We start from the raw sequence: 20,457 nt of genomic DNA, 5'->3' as shown, positions 1-20,457 counted from the left end.
AATAGAAGTACATAAGGCGTAGTGCCTACTTGGTGGAGTTACAAGGATTCACTAAGAGAATTCTCTGACAGTGTTCAGCCCCGTGCCTGCCTAAAGCCTTCAAATAAATGTAAGAAACGTACCATTATCACACTGCCCCTTTAGCAGGGAGCTTGTTTACATTTTTCTCACAGACCATCACTCCACTTATTATTATCCACTTATTATATCAATAACCTATGACCTTCAAGGGCAGGAAATATCTCCCTGGCCCAACTCTGCAATAAGAGGCTAATTATTTCTTTATTTCTCTGCTTTGGAAACAACCCTTCTTGAAGTTTCTGGTCTGAACCTTTCCTAGTGTCCAAACGTGGCTCAACCCCGGCCAGGGGAGGAGGGGCGGGGAGGAAGAGTGGAGATGCTTGTCCTCAGTCCATAACCACGACCCAGCTGGAACCTCGAGGGAGGAATTCACATCCACGTTCATCCACATCACTCTGTCAGTACCATTTTAGGGGCTGCCAAAGATCCCACATCTCTCCTGCCATCCTGAATCCAAGTGTCCTAAATGTCTCCATTTGATATTCATACCTTTGAGTAGTCTCTGGGTTTTTTCCCCCATTCAAACAATTATACTTTACATTAATACAATTGTCAGCTCAAAAGCAAATAGCTCCCTGAAATTGTGAGGCCTTTCTTGGTGTTATGGAAGTCCCTCGCAGATTTGGAATTCATTCATGTTAATTTTTTTAGATTTTCATCTAACAAAAAGCAGTAAGACTTAAAAATTTCCACATATGGTAGTTCTACTTTTAGTTTTAATAGAACTACCATATGACCCAGCAATTCCATTCCTGGGCATATATCCGGAAGAAAGAGAAACACTAATTCGAAAAGATACATGCACCCCAGTGTTCATAGAAGTATTATTTACAATTACCAAAGTATGGAAGCAACCTACGTGCCCATGAGTGGATAAGAAAGATGTGGTATATATACAATGGAATACTACTCAGCCATAAAAAAGAATGAAATTTTGCCATTTGCAACAACAAAGATGGACTTGGAGGGCATTATGCTAAGTGAAATAAGTCAAGCAGAGGAAGACAAATGCTGTATGATCTCACTTATACGTGGAATCTAAACAATACAACAAACTAGTGAATAAACCAAAAAAGAAGCAGACTCACAGACATAGAGAACAGACTAGTGGTTACCAGTGGGGAGAGGAAAGGGGGCACAATATAGGACTAGGGGATTTTTTTAAAGGGTTATTACGGGATTATATGACATCATGTGTGTCAAACCTCTGAAAATTGTAAAGCACTATAGAATTTAAAGACCCTTTCATTCAATTTTAAAAAAATACCCAGAGTCCTATTTCTAAAAAAGCAGTGTAGGTAGGACATGACTGCCTCTTCAAAAGAGTCTAGTGGCTCTGAGAACATCACGCTGAGTGTCAGTGGCTGGGAAGGAAGAGTGGCAGACCTGAGGACAGGACTCCCTGCTGGGGAAGAGGGCAGGAAGGATTGTTCCCGCGCGGCACACAGCATCAGACCCTGGAGGCCAGCGGCCCCCCAGGAGCGAGGGAGCACGACAGGAATATTGGAGGATGACGGCCGGGGGAGGGGAGCCGGCTGGGGGCGGGGAGGGCCCCATCTCCCCCGAGTCTCCCACAGGCCAAACTCGCCAGGCCACGGGGCACGCCGCCACATGGCCGCCCTGTGGAAATGACCCACTCGCAGTGTCCTTCCTGGTCCCAAGGTGGAACAGGGGAGGTGAACCCTGAAGAGAATCTGTCTTGATTAGGAACCACTCTCATCACAGCCCAGCCTCAGGAACCCAGCAACAACCAGGACACCCACTTCTCTCTCCAAAAGCTCAACTGATAGGATGTGTGTTTGCACTGAGATCATCACCGCCCACAGCTCCATGCCGGGTCAGCTCTCTAACAGTTCCTCCCCGCTCTGGGAGCTGCCTACAGTTGTGGGGTGGACGAGCATGGCCAGATCATCACAAATGATACAGAGTGTCAGAAGCAATTAGGATTCTGGAGCCCAGCAGCCTCTCCTTGTCTTCCTAGGGCTTGAGCCTCGGGTGAGAATGCCACATTGTCATATCATGGAGTGAAAGCCTTCCACTTGTCCTCGCCTACATGAGAAATGGCACAAGGCGGTGGTAATCAGGCCACATCTCACCTGATGGGGACAGCATCCTTCCCCCAACTACACCATCCCTTAGAATGCTGACCTGCTCAACCCAAGAGAGGCGAGAAGAGGGGCAGATGGGGGCGGGGCAGGGCCTGGGAAGCAGGAGGCTGGTGCCCAGCTCTGGCCTTTCATTCTTCTCAACCTCCCTCTCCCTGATAGTAACTTTGGGGTAAATAATCCCGCTGGGCCCATGTCAATGAACTGCTATCAAGACCAAATCAGACAATGGAAAAGTAAGGGCTTGTAAACGTACAGTGTGCCTGAAGAGGAAAAGGCCAGAAGTCAGGAGACTGTAGGTTTGGCCCAAATGTTGGCATTTACTGGAAAACTGTCATAAACAGGTCATTTGGGCTCTCTGGGCCTCAGTTTACTCATCTCTAAAATAAGACCTGTGGTCCAGATTTCACAGGTCCCTCCCAGCTCTAAATCGGCAGAGGAAATGTGTTTCAGAACTGAGTGCCCAGCTGCATCACATTTAAGAGGTTGCATTTTAGGCAAGATTTAAATGTCCCACATTGGTGCAGATTGCCACTCTGGAGCCCCAAGCCCCACTGATGCCTGCAGGGTGAGCCCCAGGTCTGGTTTTGCCAACATGGATGTGTAGATCCAGCTGCTCTCCTTCCCAGGCCACGCTAAGCCCACTCCCCCTCAACTAGCCTGCTCCTGCTCTAAAGGTCTTCTTTTCCTTTCCTCACACTCTCTGCTTCCTCCGGGCTTTTGCACACACTGCTCTCACTGCCTACCTGGATCTGGCTTCCTTCCCTGCACAGGGAATCTTACTCTCCTGCATCCATGTGTTTGAGCCCCTTGAGGACAGATGTCGAGTCTGCTTTGTTCCCCTTTGCATCCCTAGCTCAGAGCCAGCACCTGCCACATAGTGGGCGTTCTGTGAATATTGGCAGGATAGATAAATACATGAATGCATGAGTGAACCCAGACTCTATACTCAGAGATTTCCAAATTAGAAACTCTACTTGTTTATATCTAAGTCATCATTTTTCACTTTAATACAACTGAAGGAGATGATGCACAGTATCTACTAATATGCATCTGCTGCTCTCTGACCAAGAGAACACAATTTGGTTCAGTGCTACACTTCAGACTCCCTTGCAGCTAAGGGTGACCATGTGACTCACTTCTGACCAATGACTTATGAGCAGAAGTCTGGTGTGTAGGCATCTAGAAAACCTATAGTTTTCCTGATAAAAAGAGAAAGACTTTGCTAGCTCATAGTGACTTTCGCCATTTGCAAACGTCCCCGCCTAGAACCTGGATGTGATCTTTTGAGGGGGAAGCAGCAAAGGTCAATGCTAAGGATGACAGAGTAGAAAGAAGGTGCCTGGTCCCTGATGAATTGCTTGAATAGCTACATTAGCTCTGGACAGCCTATCCTTGTCTATTTTTCATGTGAGAAAACTAAAATCACTAATTGTTTAAGCCTCTGTGGTCAGGCTCTGTTACAGACAACCAAACGAAATGCTGAGGCAACAGCTAACCAGAAATGAACAATATGACTATTTGTACATTCAGAAGACATTCACTGAGTACCTACTATGTATCAGACACCATGCGGTACTATGTATGATAAATACTCTTCATACTTTGGAGGGCAAATCTGAACATGACTCTGCTATTTCCCTTAAACTAAGCAATTTTTAAAAAATAATAAATGCCTTATAGCAGCTTTTCAATAAGCCTTCTGAATTGTTCTTTAAATGTTTTTGTTCCTTATCTTCTGGGAGGTCTCTTCACGTATGTCTTGCCTCCTCAAATAACAAGTTGAACTATATGAAATTGCTGTTTCTATAAGTCAAAAATATATGTTCATTTGCTGTGATTTAACTTAAATGTCACACCTGATTCTTTAATGTGAACCATAGATTTTTCTCTAGGATCTTGAACTGCCCCCTGCAACGCATGCAATTCATAAGGGAATACCCTCCTTAGAAGATGAAAGGGAAGTCACTTCCTGTCCCAAGCTTCAGTTTCCTCATCTGTACAATGGGAAAGTCTCTCTAGGTTCCTGCTGACACCAACAATCTGGAAAGTGAAAGCTATGGCCTGTCACCCCAACACACCCATGGGCCTCTTGCCCAGTGAAGGTACCAACCAGGCTCTGAGCATTGCCGTCAGGATGGTCCCATGTACATCACAGAACCAGATATGGCAAGCAGTCTCCAAGAGGCCTCCTGTCCATATCTCTGTTCCTAACTCCCCAACACTGGCCTTGCCTTCAGGTGCCCCCAGTAAGAGCAGCCCGGGGCTGAGTTAGGACAGCAGCTTCACAGCCCTGCACTTGTTTCCCCTTCTTTAAAACATCATGAAAAGAGAGTGCAAAATAAAGAGAGGGCCTTAATGGTCAACTACCAAAAAATTAATAATAAATATGCATATGAACCAGAGCTCTATAGTAGTATGCAAATCTGAGATTCTTGGGATGGTGCCATCAAAGGTCATTTGTAAAATTTTTCCTCGTTACAGTTTCTTTTCAACAATAATTTTAAAAGCTGTTGTGAGGCAAAATGAGTTGAGGAGCATGAAAGAAAGAGTTCAAAGTTCCAAAGACACCCATTACTACTCAACTTCCAAGGATGCCCATTGAGAGTGAGGACATCGTTACAGAGACAGAGGGAGTTCCCACCACCAGAGGCTGCAGCCCAGCATCTCTCGCCCCCATCCTGGGGAACAGCTGCTCCCTCCCCACTTTGTCAGCTTCCCTCCTGATTTATCCATCCTCCCTGTGAGGGCAGCCAGGCCAACAGCCCTCCATTCCGACTGCCACATGGGCCATCTTGGAGCCCGGTTTCTCTGGGTGAACTCCAGGGGGAGGTGCGTCAAGGGGGTTAATTACACCGGCCCCCATGCCACCCCAACCAAGACACTGAGAGTTTGGCAACTCCACTCGTCGTACAAGAACAATATGCCAAGCAGCTGGTGGCAGAGAACTCGGATTTATTAACAGGAGTCGCTGGGAGGGCAGCCACAGTACCCTTCTTTCCAGAGGAGCAGCAGGGCCCAGTAGTCAGTGGATGTGCACCCTGAGTCAGGCCCAGTTTCTGTGTAGGTGACTGAAATTCCACAGGGGTAACATATTCAAACCTTGCTAGTCATTTCCACCTCTGGATGAATGACTCTGTCAGCGTCTTTCTTTGCTCCGCCAGTTGAGGCATGGATTGGAAGGGTACTCACCACAGTATGTTTTGGTAGGATTCCAAAGCCTGAGAAACATGCCCCAGGAAGGAACTTGGATCACCTGGGGCAATGCGCAAGTCCACTGGAATGAGGAGGGAGAGCCCCAAGAGGAGAGGCAACCAGGTCCCTGTACAAACACCATCACCTCCATTTTGTCTCAGGCATCACTAGAGCCCTCACTCTCCACCACCATGTCTTTTACGTATTCATCAGCATCTCCTTCATACCTGCCCTTGCTGACCTCTGGAGGCCACTGCGCTGCTGGGCAAGCATGGACAGGAATCCCAGTTGAGAGAACATGCTCATCATTCACTTATTTCTCCATCTACCCATCCTCCTATCCACTCAGCTGTCCTTCCATTCATAGTTCATTCAATAAGTATTTCCTGAGCGCCCACTCTAGATTTGGCACTGTGCAAACCACTGGGGATGCAGCCATGACCCAGTGACACAAAGTCCCTGCTCTCATGAAGCTCTCATCCTAGTGGGGGAAGCAGCCAAGTCAACGGGCAATTACAGTAGCATGTTGCTAAGCGCTACATAAGAGATGGGCAGGCGGTGGTGGGAGCGTGTAGGAGGGGCACCTAACTCAGATGTGGGACTGGGGAAGCTTTGGTTTCCTCACCTATAAAATGGTAGCATTGTGAATTGACCAGCCAACCTACAGAGTTTCTGGGAGGACCAGCTGAGATCATGCATGTGAAAGAACTTTATAAGTACCATGCAGATATATGTAAGTGTCATTACTGTCATGTCCACCCCAGGCTCATCCAAAAGGACAAAAGACACTAGGCAGCATTTTGGGGGTTTCTGGCCATGATGGCTCTGCAGGCTGAAGCCACAGGCCAGTGTTCCCTCAAAATAAGACCATCTCCTGACAGGGAGGTGACTGAACACTGGACCCCTGCAAGCATTTTTACTGGTTTCTTCAACAGTGGAGAGTAGTTGCATGGAATCATCCATGCTCTAAGAATTCCCCAGTTCAGCCACCTTGCCAACCTTCCGGAGATACGAGGGGTGGTGTGAGTGCAGAAGAGGAGCTGACAGGCATGGAAGACTGGGCTAAGTGTTCAGGCTGTGGCCACAGCGCATGGGGGAGTTTAAAGGTTGAAACTCTGACTGCTTGAACATGATGTGTTTGAAAGTACACCAACCAGAAACTCATATCCACTCAAAGGACAAGAAGCTTGGATCCTAAGACAGCATTCTTGGATGAATGTTGCTTTCAACACAGAGTAAGCTCCTTCACACGAGAGAATCAGTCTGCTCCATGGGACCTGCCGTGCAGCAAGGCACCCCTGCTATCATCGATGCAGAATCCAATAAAAAAATTGCTGCGTATTTGAACTAAATTGCACCAGAAGGAGAGAAGAGCAGAAGATCCATCAGCACCTCCCTGAGATGGGATTGAGATCCAAGGAAATGAAAAGAGCCTGGCCTCTGGACTCAGTGTTTAGGGCTCTTCTCTCTCCCGGGAAGACTGCACCGTGTAGTGAGGCAGGGGGTGCATTTTCAGTCATTCACTGACAACTGGAAATTCACTTAACTCTCATGAGCTTCCCTAGCCCTTACCTGTAAAATGGACCATGGCACTAGCCCATCTCATAGAGTTGTTGTGAGAATTAAATAGGATGGTACATTTAGAGGCATCATGTAAACTTAGGTTCAGCACAAAAGGATAAGATCACTGTTATTACCATGAGTCCCAGGGATGGTGACCAGGGTGATGCAATCCGAGTGGTAGAAGAAACACCTTCGAAACTCCCCAGAATTGAGCTCCAAGCCCTGAAAACTGTAGGCAGCAGCTGTCATCTGGAGCCAGAACAGCCTGGCTCTGCATGGACCCTGTGAGAGGGGTCAAGAGGGGCTGCTTTGGGCTCTAAGGTGACCATGAATATCTCAGTTAAAGAGTGTCCAGCAGGGTGTGCCCTGGGATTGACAGCTACAACCCCCACAGAGGACTGTACTGCCCAGTTTTCATCCCAACAATAGGCACACCTGTGTTCCAAATCCATCTCTGCCACCCAAGGCAAGGTGACTTGGAGCTCATCGTTTCATCCCCCAGGACTCAGTTTCTTCATTTACAAAGTGGGCAGACACTTGCCCAACCCCCTCCCGAGGTGGTGGTGAGATGTTCTTATCACCACCAAAAATCTGCATAATTACCTAATCCACCTTGTGTGTATTAAGTGCCCATTGTCTGGTTTCTCATAGTTGACTAAATGCAGCAAGCTCTGTTCCAGGAAGAAGGCATCACACAAAACAACCAGTGAGAAATAAAACACAAAGCCGTCAAATTAAACTAGTAAATCAGGGCCAATGTTCAGCAGCCCTAAAGGTTGGCTTTGGTTTTATTTTCCTTTCTTCTTCTTCATCAAGTTATTCAGATGGGCATTCCCATTTTGTTCTAGATTATGGTTTGGGCTCCACAAAGCAACCAATTTGGAGGTTCTCTCCGAGTCAAAGTACAGGGCACGTGCCCTTTGAAAATTAAACATAGTGAGCTTTTAGTTCACAGAATTTGTTCACTTTTAATGTAAGTAATTAAACAAGTGATTTTTTTTAAAGGAACTCCAGTGCCTTTAGTTAAACACATTAATAAAAATGATTTTTAAAAAGCTAATCTCCTGGGCTTCCCTGGTGGTGCAGTGGTTGAGAGTCCACCTGCCAATGCAGGGGACACGGGTTCGTGCCCCGGTCCGGGAGGATCCCACATGCCGCGGAGTGGCTGGGCCCGTGAGCCATGGCCGCTGAGCCTGCACGTCTGGAACCTGTGCTCCGCAACGGCAGAGGCCACAGCAGTGAGAGGCCCGCATACCACACACACACACACACAAAATGCTAATCTCCTAATGAGCTGAGAATTTTATATCGATTCAGTAATTACAAAGCATATTGCAAAGTCAGTGATAAATACTCCTGAAATTCATATTGATTGGCTAACTCCAATAAGATTATATTGAACAGAGATGATACACTTAAGAGTGCCAATGTGCATGCACATTGACACATTCGGTGGCAACAGCAGCGCAGGGCAGACCTCAGGCCGGCGGAGAGGGAGCTCTGCTCAGTTTATGTTGTTTGTGCTCTTTCGACACAGTTGGTTCTGGTTTTCGAAACTGCTGGTTAATGAAACATAAGATTATTACTCCCTTGTGCATTTAAGTTTTCAGGCCTTTATACAATAATTAATTAGGATTATGTGACAAGAAGAGAATTTCCACTAGGAAAAGAAAAACTAATAGTACTGTTTTAACAAATGATGCTTAAACTCCTATTGACTCAACTTAATTTATTTAATCTTTCTACCTAGACCACCCTGAAGGTAATTATTCACTTTAAATACTTTTAAACTAGTATCTTTTAAGTCTGGGATTTCTCACGTAGCCACTTACTGTCTAATAAAGTAGGCTTCCTGGGAATGAAGTGTTTCAAATTATATAGAAATGGGTAAGTTCATAAAACATACACATCAGCGGTTCTCCAAGTGTGGTCTCTGAATCAGCAGCACAGCACCACTTGGGAACTTGTTAGAAATGGGAATTCTCAGAGCCTCACCCCAAACCTGCTGAACCGAAAACTGGGGGTGGGGCCCAGCAATCTGTGTTTTCCCAAGGTGATTCCGATGCCTGCTCAAGGTTGAGAATCACTACTATATGTCATTAGGATTTTCCTGAGCACCTACTATATGCCTGCAACTCTGCCACTTGTTATGAGACACAGGAGAATATGTGGCGCCTGCCTTTGTGGACCTTACAATCTGATTAGGGTGTTAGATTTACATACTTGGTTCTGTCACTAACAGCTGTAATATCTTGGCAAGCCCGCCCCTCCACACCCACCATGTGATTTGAAACATAAGGGCCGGCTTCCCTGCTGACTCCCCCCTGGAATGGCATGGTCTTTGATTTCCCCTATTAAAGTCACTCCTTTGGGTTTCACAGCATGAGCCAAGCCCTCTCTAGAAATAGGGAATGACATGGAAACGGGGACGGAAATGCCTCCCCCTCCCATGGTATTCCGATGTGTCCCCAGCCCCACTGCCATCTAGTTTCAGTCCTCCACTCCACTGAAACCTCTAAGCCAGCATCCTCATCACAGGAGGCCTGGAGCTGAATGTTTTCTCTCCAACTGCATGACCAAACCTTGGGTGGTGAGGAGTATCATTCATTTAGCAATACCAAAACAATCCTGAACTAGGGAAGGCAAATTCTATGTGATAAAGGGCCCGGGTGAGAGAGAAGGCATTAAAATAAACACCTCTTACAATTCCACGACTGTGCCCAGGGCTGCCTCTAGCTGGCCTTTCCTGACCCCTTGGCCCTCACATCGCCCACCCCTCTCAGCACACTGTGAGGCATGACTGTTTTTAATAAAGTGAATGTTTCTTTGTGGGTCAATAGCCCTAAAGGTAATCCCCAAAGAGAACTTCCTGACATGTTTTGAATGAAGACACCATCACTTCCAAGGACATAGCCATCCAGAAATATGGCACATACAAGAATAAGTCTTAACTCTAAGTCATATTAAATACAATGAATTATCTTAATAGTCATGGCATGTTAGAGCTAGGAGGGTCCTCAGAGGTTAATGAATCCCCTTGTGTTACAGTCTACGGGGTAAAATTCAGCACTTAATTGTATACTCTTTAATAGGACAATGAATGATTTGCCCATTATTGCTGTACCTCTATTAGTTAAGCTTGAAATCAAGACTTGAACCCAGAGCTTTTGTCCTGAGGCTGGTTCTCTCTCCATCACTGAAGGAAGTCTCACTTATAGCAGAAATGGAAGGAGGGACACAGCACGAAGATATTTCTTTAGGCATGCCAACTCTTCATTCTCCTCCATGAAAAAATATGTATATATATATATATATATATATATATTTTTTTTTGAGGTACGCGGGCCTCTCACTGTTGTGGCCTCTCCAGTTGCATAGCACAGGCTCTGGACGCGCAGGCTCAGCGGCCATGGCTCACGGGCCCAGCCACTCTGCAGCATGTGGGGTCTTCCCGGACCGGGGCACGAACCCATGTCCCCTGCATCAGCAGGCAGACTCTCAACCACTGTGCCACCAGGGAAGCCCCATGAAAATATACTTTAAAGAAAAAGATTTTTCATCAGCTCTTTAAAACTGACATTGCAAAATGTGCCATACCCTTCCTAAAGCTTTGCCTGCCCCCTGTAATACCAATTATCTCCCGAAAGTGTTTATACCTCTGCTTGAGATGCTGTCTTCTCGGTTCCCAGCCACAGCCAACCCCAGGAAAACGCTCAGGATTCCCTTGACTCAATCCTCCTCTTCTCTCTCATGTCCTTTGGGAAATAGTTACGTAACTATATTTTCCTAAGAGATTATATAGTGACAATGGGTTCCTTATCCTATCTCAAAAGTATATGAATATTTACAAAAGGCATGACCCTTCCCCCAAAAGTAGTGATATTCCTGGCATCAGTGGTCAACAGGTTGGAGAAATTTGTCAGCCACTGATGGAGGGGGCGGTGGCTAGGAGTCACTGGTGCCCCTCAGTCACTTGTATAACTGATCTGACTGCTGGGTGGCTGTCCCCCTTTCGGCAAGGTTTCCCTTTTAAATGGCCCAATTGATATTCGTTAGGCATTTCCAGCACCTCGTCTCTCCCTAACTGATTTATCCGCCATGCTATAAAACCCATTAAAAATTAATCCCCTAATAGACAAGGGCTCAAATTGGCTGCCCGGAGGTTCCGGATGTAAGGCATATGTGTGTTGCCTCCAAGAGGGAGAGACCCAAAGGCAGGGGCTGTCCAAGAATAGAGGGTCCCCTCTCCAAATTCATGTGCCCAGGAGAATCCAGGGGCAGCCATAGTGACATTCGTCTTCCCCAAGAAAATCGTGTCCCAAAGAATTCCAAATGGGAAGGGGACAGTGATCTAGTCTTCCTCATAAGGACTGGAAAATAAAACACCCGGACAATCTCCTGACCCAAATCAGGCGCATCTGGGAGGGAGGAAGGTAGGTCATACTCTCTGTGCAAAAAGCCCATCCCTGGCCGGGTGACCCCGCCCTGACCTGCCCTCCCTGGGCGTCAGTGATGTGGAACTTTGCTGGCTCTTGCCTCTCAGGGAGTGTTTTCTGTGGTGCTTCTTTCTTTTTCCATCCCCTGCTTGCAACTGTCCCTCAAGGTACTCCTCCTCCCTTCACTTCCTTTCTTAGCAGTCTCATAATTTCAGTTAGCAGTCTCATAATTTCAGTTATCACCTTTTATCATTCATTCATTCAACAATAAAGTCCATGATGGAGCTTCCCTGGTGTGCAGTGGTTGAGAGTCCGCCTGTCGATGTAGGGGACACGGGTTCGTGCCCCGGTCCAGGAAGATCCCACATGCCTCAGAGCGGCTGGGCCCGTGAGCTATGGCCACTGAGCCTGCACGTCCAGAGCCTGTGCTCTGCAACGGGAGAGGCCACAGCAGTGAGAGGCCTGCGTACGGCAAAAAAAAAAAAAAAAAAAAAAAAAAGTCCATGATGAGCACACTATCTGTCAAATACTAGATAGAGTCTCTTGGAGCTAGAGACGCACGGCCACCCTTGTCCTCCTGCCGTCTCCAGTTCTATGCAGGAAAAAAAGTCAATTACAACGAGTGACCCCAACCACTTGGGAGGACTTTCAGAATGCAGTGGATGCTTGGGGTGAGGGACACCAACCCAGGGGGCAGAGGAAGCTCCCTGGAGGCCTTGAAGACCCACTGGAGCCCTGAATGGCACAGTGGGAAGAGCCAAGGACACAGCACTGGTGGAGCCAGACCCAGAGCAGAGAGAGAACCTAGGACCCTTCCAGACCTGGGAGGAACACAGGTGGATTGTGAGTCAGGGGCAGTGAGAGCTGGGACAGGAGGGGTGAACAGAGGCTAGATTGCTGTGAGTTTTGAAGGCAAGAAAGCATTTCACCTAAAAGAGGAAAGTCTTCAAATTTATTTTTTAGAGAGTTCACTGGAGCTGCAGTGTGGAAAACAAGATGTGGTGGAAGATTGAATGAGGAACCCAGTAAGGCAATATTCCAGATTAGAGACAGGCCTGGCCCAGGGCAGTAACAGCAGCTCTGTCCAGAGTAGGACACAGCATAACTGACCAAACCAGGAACTTGTTCACTGTTAGACACCAGGGTTGACACATAAGCCCTGGGTCAACCTAAAGGTGTTAAATAACCACTGCTAGAGTTAGTAACACAACTGACAGATTTGAGCCTAAGAATACGTGTATATTTTTGTAATGCTTCTGCACGTAGCTAACTTTAAAAAACTGTACATATTCATTAATTCATTCCACAAATACTCACTAAGCACCGACTATGTGCCAGGCACTGTGCAAGATGCTACGAATACGATAATAAAATAGATACAGTCCAGGCCCTCGAGGAATTTACATTCTTTACTATAATGTTGGCATAGCATTGTTTTCTAGGGAAAAGAAGTTGGGGGGGAGGCCTGTGCTCTTCCCACTTTTCTCAGTGATCCACCTGTGGGATTGTCCATCCAACGCATTGTCAGCAGGCCTTCCCTTTCCTCCTGGCACCGTGTGCTGGGGGTAGTAACCAGACCCCCAGCTCAGTGGCAGTGCCAAGTCTCCTTCGCCATCTTCATAGTTCTCCTTGGGTTTGACCTGCCCAGCAGGGCATGGCTCTCCCTCTGAGCTTGAGTGAGGGGTCTTCCACTCCCCAGAGCAGATTTCAGGGCTTTGCTACACGCTGCTTAGGTGAAACCCTGCACCCCCAGCCTCTGAAATATCCTGTATGCTTTTTGGCAGAACAGGGAGGCAAGTACATGGCCTGGGGACTAGAAGGAAGATTGAGAACACTTCTCAAACCGTGGGATCTGGAGACTTGAGGGCTGAGATCATTGCTGAACATTATGAGAGGCATGAAATCAGATGAGGTGCTCCATCCCAGGTGGTAGAATTGGACCACCCCTGTCTCCCAACTTTAAAAGAAGAAAGTTCCAGATTAATAAAACTATAAGATGAAGCAGCAGACCATAATTCAAGTGGATTCAAGAGGATTTGGATAAACTTATGAAAATTCCTCATGGCTAATTAAGAGGAGTTCATTGGAGTTGGGAGTGCCAGACGCAAGTCCACAGTTGTTGAACCTTTAGAGCGATGTCTGTTAAATTCTCTCTCTCAGGGACAGATGCCAAGACTGAACGAACCAATGGACAGCCCACAATGGCATTCCTGATACACATTGGACAATGAAGCCCAGTGCACGTCTGAGGCACACCCAAAGGTCTCCCCCCAGTTGTTCTAACCCACAAGGACATGGCTAGCTCTCCCCATCACTAACGGGATACTTTCAGTTGCCAGCCCTGTTGTGGGGTTTGTAAATTTCCAGATCTGTATGCATTGGTGCACTTCCTCCAAGGAGTTTTGTGTGGCATCATCACTCAGGACCTGGGATGAGGTAGGTTTCCCCACCCACCCCAGAGCCAGGACCCTCAAGAGAGGATGTAGACTGTTACTTACTCTCTTACTGGGAGCCAGTGTGAGGAACACCCTTTGGGAAACTGTAGGTGGCACTTCCTTCCTCTTTCCTGGCTCAGAGGCCTCACACTTTTGCCAAGGGCAGGGTTCAGTTCATGGGCTCCCGGGAATGATGGCTCCCAGAAGACCCTGTCAGAGGGACCAAGTTCCTGCACACCATTCCTCCTCAGCCTTAGACTCCACGCATCAGCCCCCAGCACCCCCAGCACATTTCCTTGCCAAAGTCCCTGCCCATATAATGGTTGGCTGGTTGGTCAATTTTCTGAGTGCTTCACCCTGCACACTCTTTCAGTGGGGTCGGAAGGCACATCAGCCAAGGGCTTTGTTGGGACCAGCAGTATCCCTCCTTGCCACACTGGACAGCCGCTGTGCTGAGCCCATCAATGGGAGAGACCCAGAGCCTTAGTTCTGGATCTCTTTCCCAGAGAGGAGGATGCCTGGCCCTCACTAGCTTATCATCTTGCTACTCTCCCCATCTGTTCCTGCAGAAGGAACCCATCCAGCATCCACTGCAACAACTGACTGCAAGATGAAGGCAGGCTGGCCCCAGAGACACAGGCTCTGACACCTTGCTGCCATTCCAGACAGGGACTGATGCCCAGGGCTCTGCAGGCTCCAAGAAAAAAATGGGAAAATAGGTGATTTGAGCCTTCAGGCCTTTTCCCATTCCTTCCCAACATGCTCAAGCTGTCCTCAGTCTCACCTATCCATTCGTTTATTCATTCAATCAATACTTATTAAGGACCTACTATGTGCTAGGTCCAGGAACACGAGGTGAATAGGAGACATGGTCCCTGCCCTTGTCTTGTTTACAGGAAGAAAAGGAATGACCTTATTCATATGTTGATATTCAGTGTATTGGCAGAGAACCAGTGCTTATATTAAAAATGTGTGCCCCCAGAATTCTTGGTCCCCTCTGCAGAGTAGATGTTGAGTAGACGGGTCTTTCCAAGACTCTCAAATCTCTCTCCATAAGTGACTGTACTCTGGCTCCCACAGTGCTCAGTTCTGCCTACACCCATAAAGTATTATACTGTTTTCTACACTCTGTCTCCCTTCCTTCCCTGACTACCTCAGCCCCTCCCTCCTCTTTGCATCCCAGTCCCTCCCCACTCTCTCCACCTCCTTCACACACTTCACCATCAGCCCACCCTTCGCTAGAAGCAAGAGTAGCAAGACTAATTTCATTTCTCTCCTTTTTCTTTTGTGACAACCCTTTTTATGCATTTAATTCATTCTCAATTTCTCATAATCAGGGGGATGGTATCCCCTAAGGTTAGGTGAGAGCTTGTCAGAAAAAAAAAAGCAGTGTAAATTCACTGAGGTAATCATAGTCTATCTCCACTTCCCACTGCCCATGGAACTATTAACTAATATCACTCCCTAATCTTTTTTGTACTTATTTATTTTGTGGCAAGAAACTAGTGTTATAAACACCCCTACTGTCAAAACTTGTCATCCCCATTACCTCAAGGCGGGCTTCATCTCTGTTATTCTAATTTCAGAGTTCCTCAAATTCACAGCCGCTGGAAATTGAGTACAAAATCCATTATCATTTGTATATTTTAATTATGCAAATGAGGCAGCTCAGCTGCGATGTCCGGGACCTGCAGGGATGCCTGACTTGATTCTGGGTGATTACAATTTATCCAGTCGAGTCACTTTAATTGTAACAAGCTAATTACATTGTTGCATTTGGCTTTAACAAAAGAAAAAGAGACAGGAAGCTGGATGTGGCTCAGGGCCCCGGGAACAGACCACTGCCTCTCCCCGTGCTGGGCAGAGGAGGCCAAAGGACTGGGCACGAGCACTCTGTGCCCCCGTGGAGGGGCTAGTGGGGGACCCCAGAGAAAGGGCAGCCAGTGGCCAGAGAGTAGAGGCAGCTGCACCCCACCCCAGCAGAGGCCTGACCAGAGTGGTCTCTGCCTGGGTGATGGGAGGACTGTCATTCCTGCAGGAGTTTATCCACAGGCAAGCCTGACCTCGAAGAGGTCAGACCATCTTGCAGAAGGGCCATTTACACTCAAGCTTTTCACGGCCCCAGGCAGATATCTTTGAGGACCCACCTAATTTCCACTGTTTGTGCATCTGTAGGTATGTATAATGTTTCTGGCTAAATCTGCATTTCGGCCAGAGAGGATCCAGCAGAAGTGATTCCCATGGTCAGACAGAGGAAGCTGCAGAAGTGGGCAAGGGAGTGGGGGGTGCAGAGAAGTGACAGAGAGCATTTGCACAATTACTGCCAGGTGGGGACGATGCTTTACAAATTCATTCACTAGGGTCATGTTTTAATTTCTTTGACCAATGTAAACATTTATTCGTTTGACCTGAAAGTAGCTATTTTCTCTCCCAGCCATTACTACCTGCCAGGGAGCAGAATGTGCTTCGGTTTACAAGTGTGTTCAATGTTTTAGCAGAATGAGAGTCCCCAGGAAGCATGAGGCTCATGTATATTAACAAATGACCATTCCCCTTAACAGAATTATAACAGGACCAGAAGAACTACACTGTTTGCTACAAAGGACTCACCATTTATGGGCATTAACTTGAGGTGCTGCCACTTTATTCTAATAATTCTTTTGGTTCACCTCCCCCCAGAACCAGAGTTCATAACCTTTCCACCCCTGAGTCTGGGCCAGGCAGAACCTGTGACCTCAGCTGCCTACCATAGGCAATAGACTCAACACCAAAGTCCAGAAATTAGATTAGTAGCCTAGTAACACCAGCAAATCATTAATCGACTAGTATTAATTGAGGTTTATTGGTTTTCTATTCTAATTAACATCTCTATTTCCAAGGTATTATACTCTGAAGACAGAAATAAGGCTTACATGTTTTGATAGGGACAAAGCTGGAATGCGGGAGGAGGTCTGAGGGGAGAGACATCTGCCGGGACTGAGATAGTCAGTATTCGTAATACCCAAGTTCACGGATGAACGGGCTGGGCTCCGAGTGAGGTGGACACTGAACAGGGTCAGGGCGGTGGTCCTGATGTTACAAGGGATGGCCATTTGCTTGCAGGGATGACGGAAATGACACAGCCAGAGACTGGGACTCCCGTGGGGCAAGAGATGGCTAGACAGTTGGAAAGGTGGGAACAGACCCTGATGAGCCAGGAATACCAGGCAAAGGGGTTTGGTGCTGACCTCGTTGAGCTAACAAGTGAAGCAAGGGGCATGGTCTTCCCCACCAAATCCGCCATGTAACAACATGTCTGTTTGCCATGCAAGTCTGGACAGCGGTGAGCCAAAAGAGCCTGAGAGATGCAGAGAATGAACAGCTAAATGACACGGTCCTCTGTCAGCAGGATTCAGGATGAAATGCTTCTTGGTGAGTGTGGGGTGAAGCAGAAACGTGCTTTCGGAAGGTTTTTGAAAGATGAAGGTTGTGTCTCAGCGGATTAGCAAGAGGAAGAGATCTGTGGATGGAGGAACAGCATGAGCAAAGATGTAGAAGAAAGAGCAGCACCGGGCAGGGGCAGACGCTGGGAGGCAATAGATGGAGACGTGGCTGGTGGATGCACGGGAAGCAAGGGCTGCGTGACTCGGTTAAGGGAACTGGCTCTGTGCCATTGAGTTCTAGGCTGGCAATTTCTTCTCCTTCCCCTGCTGCCTGGGAGCCCAAAAGAGGAAACCTGGTGTCATGTCCAGCCTGGGGTTGCACCGTAGGAGGGACCCCAACCAATACACGTGGAGGGAAAGAGGAAGGAAAGGAGGGAGGGAGGGAAGAAGGAAGGAAGGAAGGAAAGAAAGAAGGGAAGGAGGAAGGATGGGGGGCGGAAAACAGCACATGGCTAGAATGAGCTGAGGTTTATTCAATTACCAATCAGCTGGGTGGTTGATATTATGTCACTGAAGGGCCCAGAACCTGTTTCCTAATGCATCAAAGGTGAGGGGCACTGGTGGGGGGGTGGACAAGGATATCTGTAATGAACAGGATATTTAGGTCTCCCAAATCAAGAATTCAGTATACTTATATCTCACTAGGCAATGTCAGCCTCTGTTTAGAAATACTGCTCTGCATTGGGTGAGTGGTTGGTACAAAAAGAAAAAACAAAAATCGAGGCTGCCGCTTCTGCTTGAATTCTCCAGCTCTAAGTAAATTAGAGCCAGATGCCCAGTTCCTCATCGCTCCATCAGATGACTCCATGGAGTAATTATAATACTTTATGGGCATTAACTCACCGATTCTCATCATGCCCTGGGAGGGGGGCGCTCAGATCATTATCCTCCCTGTATCCAGGGAGGGGGGAGCATCTCATTCTCTCCATGTGTGCATCCCAACAGCACCTGTCCCCCGAATGCACTGGAAGGGGAACGCCAGGACCAGCCACGCTCCGCAAAGATGGATGAGCTGGAGTCAAGGTTCTGGGAAAGGGAAAGCAGTGATGGTGGGGGAGGAAGGTCTAAAAGCAGAGGGATAAAAGAGATGCATCAAGAGGGAGGGAACTGGCTGAGCTTGACTCAGTGATGTCTGAGGGAAGCAGAGGACCAATTACAAACGCTGGAAGAATCTAGGCTTGGAAGAGGGGAGGAGGGAGGGAGAAAGCACTGAGGCCAACCTGGGGAGGTAGCATTGAACCGAGAGGAGGGTGCCGTCATGATGAGGGGATGCGACCAAGGGGCAGCCCTGGGACTTGCTGAGTAGCGACTTCAAGAAAGTACCCACCAGCTCCTCTAGTCCCTCATTCAAAGCCTCCTCACGTGGGGGCAAATCTTAAGTCCCTCTTCATCCCAGAAGTCTCACAATTATTAAATCTTAGAGTTTAAGTTAACATAAACTATCTCCTTATTTTATTGATCAGATAACTGAAGCCCAGAGAGGCAGGGGTCACACAGCAAGGGGATGCCATCTCTGGGACTGGATCACACCTCTCCTAATTCCCACTGGCTTGATTTCATTTTCTTGTCTCTTCTCTGAATTACTTCCTACACTTAAGGGAACCCTATCATAATATCGAGAGCTCTCGATATTATGCTGTCATATGACACACTCATTCTCTCTCCAAGTTAACCAGAAATTTTTTACGTGCCAAAACCATGCCTTGGGCATCCCCTGTGGCACCCTCAGAACCTAACCTGGGATTAGGCACATAGAGTGGGGAAGGGTGGTATCCAGTTTGACGAGAGCATGTGTGGAGTCCTCACCAGAGGTGCCACCTCCAGTAAGGAAGATTGAAAATATTAGTGAGGGGGCAGGGGTGGGGGGACTCGGAATCAGCCAACAGATGAGCCAGGAGGAAGGAGATAGAATCATGAACATCTTCACTGCCATCGCTGAAACTACGAGCCAACCAGCCCCCAAATCATTAGAGCAAGTGAGGAGCCATGAAAAAACAGGGTCTCCGGGCACCAGAGAGCAAGTGACATCTCACAGAGCATGGGAGCACAGTGGGGGTGAACGCACAGGGGCTGTGCAGGCATTTGAAGTGGAAATACGGGCTGAAAGCATGACTAGGCACGATCACCCACACTGCACACAGGCAAGGGCACTTGAATCGGTGGGCGGGTGAACAAGGAAGTCCCGGGAGTCCTTCATTCTCTTCACAGCAGTTTGTAAAGGATCCCGGAGGAGGTGCGATTTCAAGAGGAAGCAAACAAAACCACACAAGAACTGTAGACACACACACCTCCTCCTCACGACGTTTGCAGAGACTCGGCCGCTGCCCGGATGGCAGGAGGCCCATGCAGCTCTCGCTTGGGCTCTGTGCAGCTCCCTAAGTTGGCCAGTTGTGTGAATGTTGAAAGTTGGGAAATGTTGACCTCTCTCGTTCTGAAGATGAAGAAACCAAGACTCTGGAAGGAAACACAGTGTGTCCAGGACCACTCGGCCAGCAGCTCCAGAGCCAGGGAGACACGAGGGCCTCCAGGTTCCTGGAGCAAGTGGGCTGCTTGCTCGTGGGCTCTTGTGGGGTGGTTGCCTCTTTGTTTGCTTTCCCCTGTGTTCAGATTCCTTCCAAGCTCAAGAGGTAGGCCCCAGGTGAGGCTGCAATTGGCATGGCCCAGGGGAAGAAGGCCCAGGCTCAGCCAGGTGCCCAGCAGCTGCCCTGGGGCTCACTTTCAGTGGACCCGGGAAGGCTTCCTGCCCCAGTCACTTCTCCCACCAGCAATTCGTCTAGATGAAAAAACTGAGACTGGATGAGATTAGTCAATTTGCCCAAGTGACCAGCTCTTCAGCAGCAGGGCCAGGGTTCAACCCCAGTGCATTTGACACCAGGCCCACACCACTGACCGCCCAGATCTGCTGCCTCTGCTCCATGATTGTCTGGTTTGTTCTTTTTTCACTTAGATCTTTTTTGTTCTGCTTTCTCCTCAGTATCTCTCTGACAATAATCTCATTCAAGCCAATGGGGTAAGAATCGCTTCTTCAGCAACCGGCGTGCTTGGCTTCCTTGAATTGGGCAGCGGAGACAGACTCTCATGGTCAGGGGATGCCGCTCAGAACCCAGGGTCCAGCTGTGCAGGTCAGGCGTCCGGTGCTAGAGGCGGTGTCCAGGCATCGGACAAGCAGGCCATGCTGGGGGAGGCCAGCCATCGCTCGGCAGACAATGAACAGTTAGAC

The sequence above is a fragment of the Hyperoodon ampullatus genome (genome assembly GCF_949752795.1).
Source record: "Hyperoodon ampullatus genome assembly, chromosome: 13".
Taxonomy (NCBI): domain Eukaryota; kingdom Metazoa; phylum Chordata; class Mammalia; order Artiodactyla; family Ziphiidae; genus Hyperoodon; species Hyperoodon ampullatus.
Note: the sequence above shows the minus strand (reverse complement) of the source record.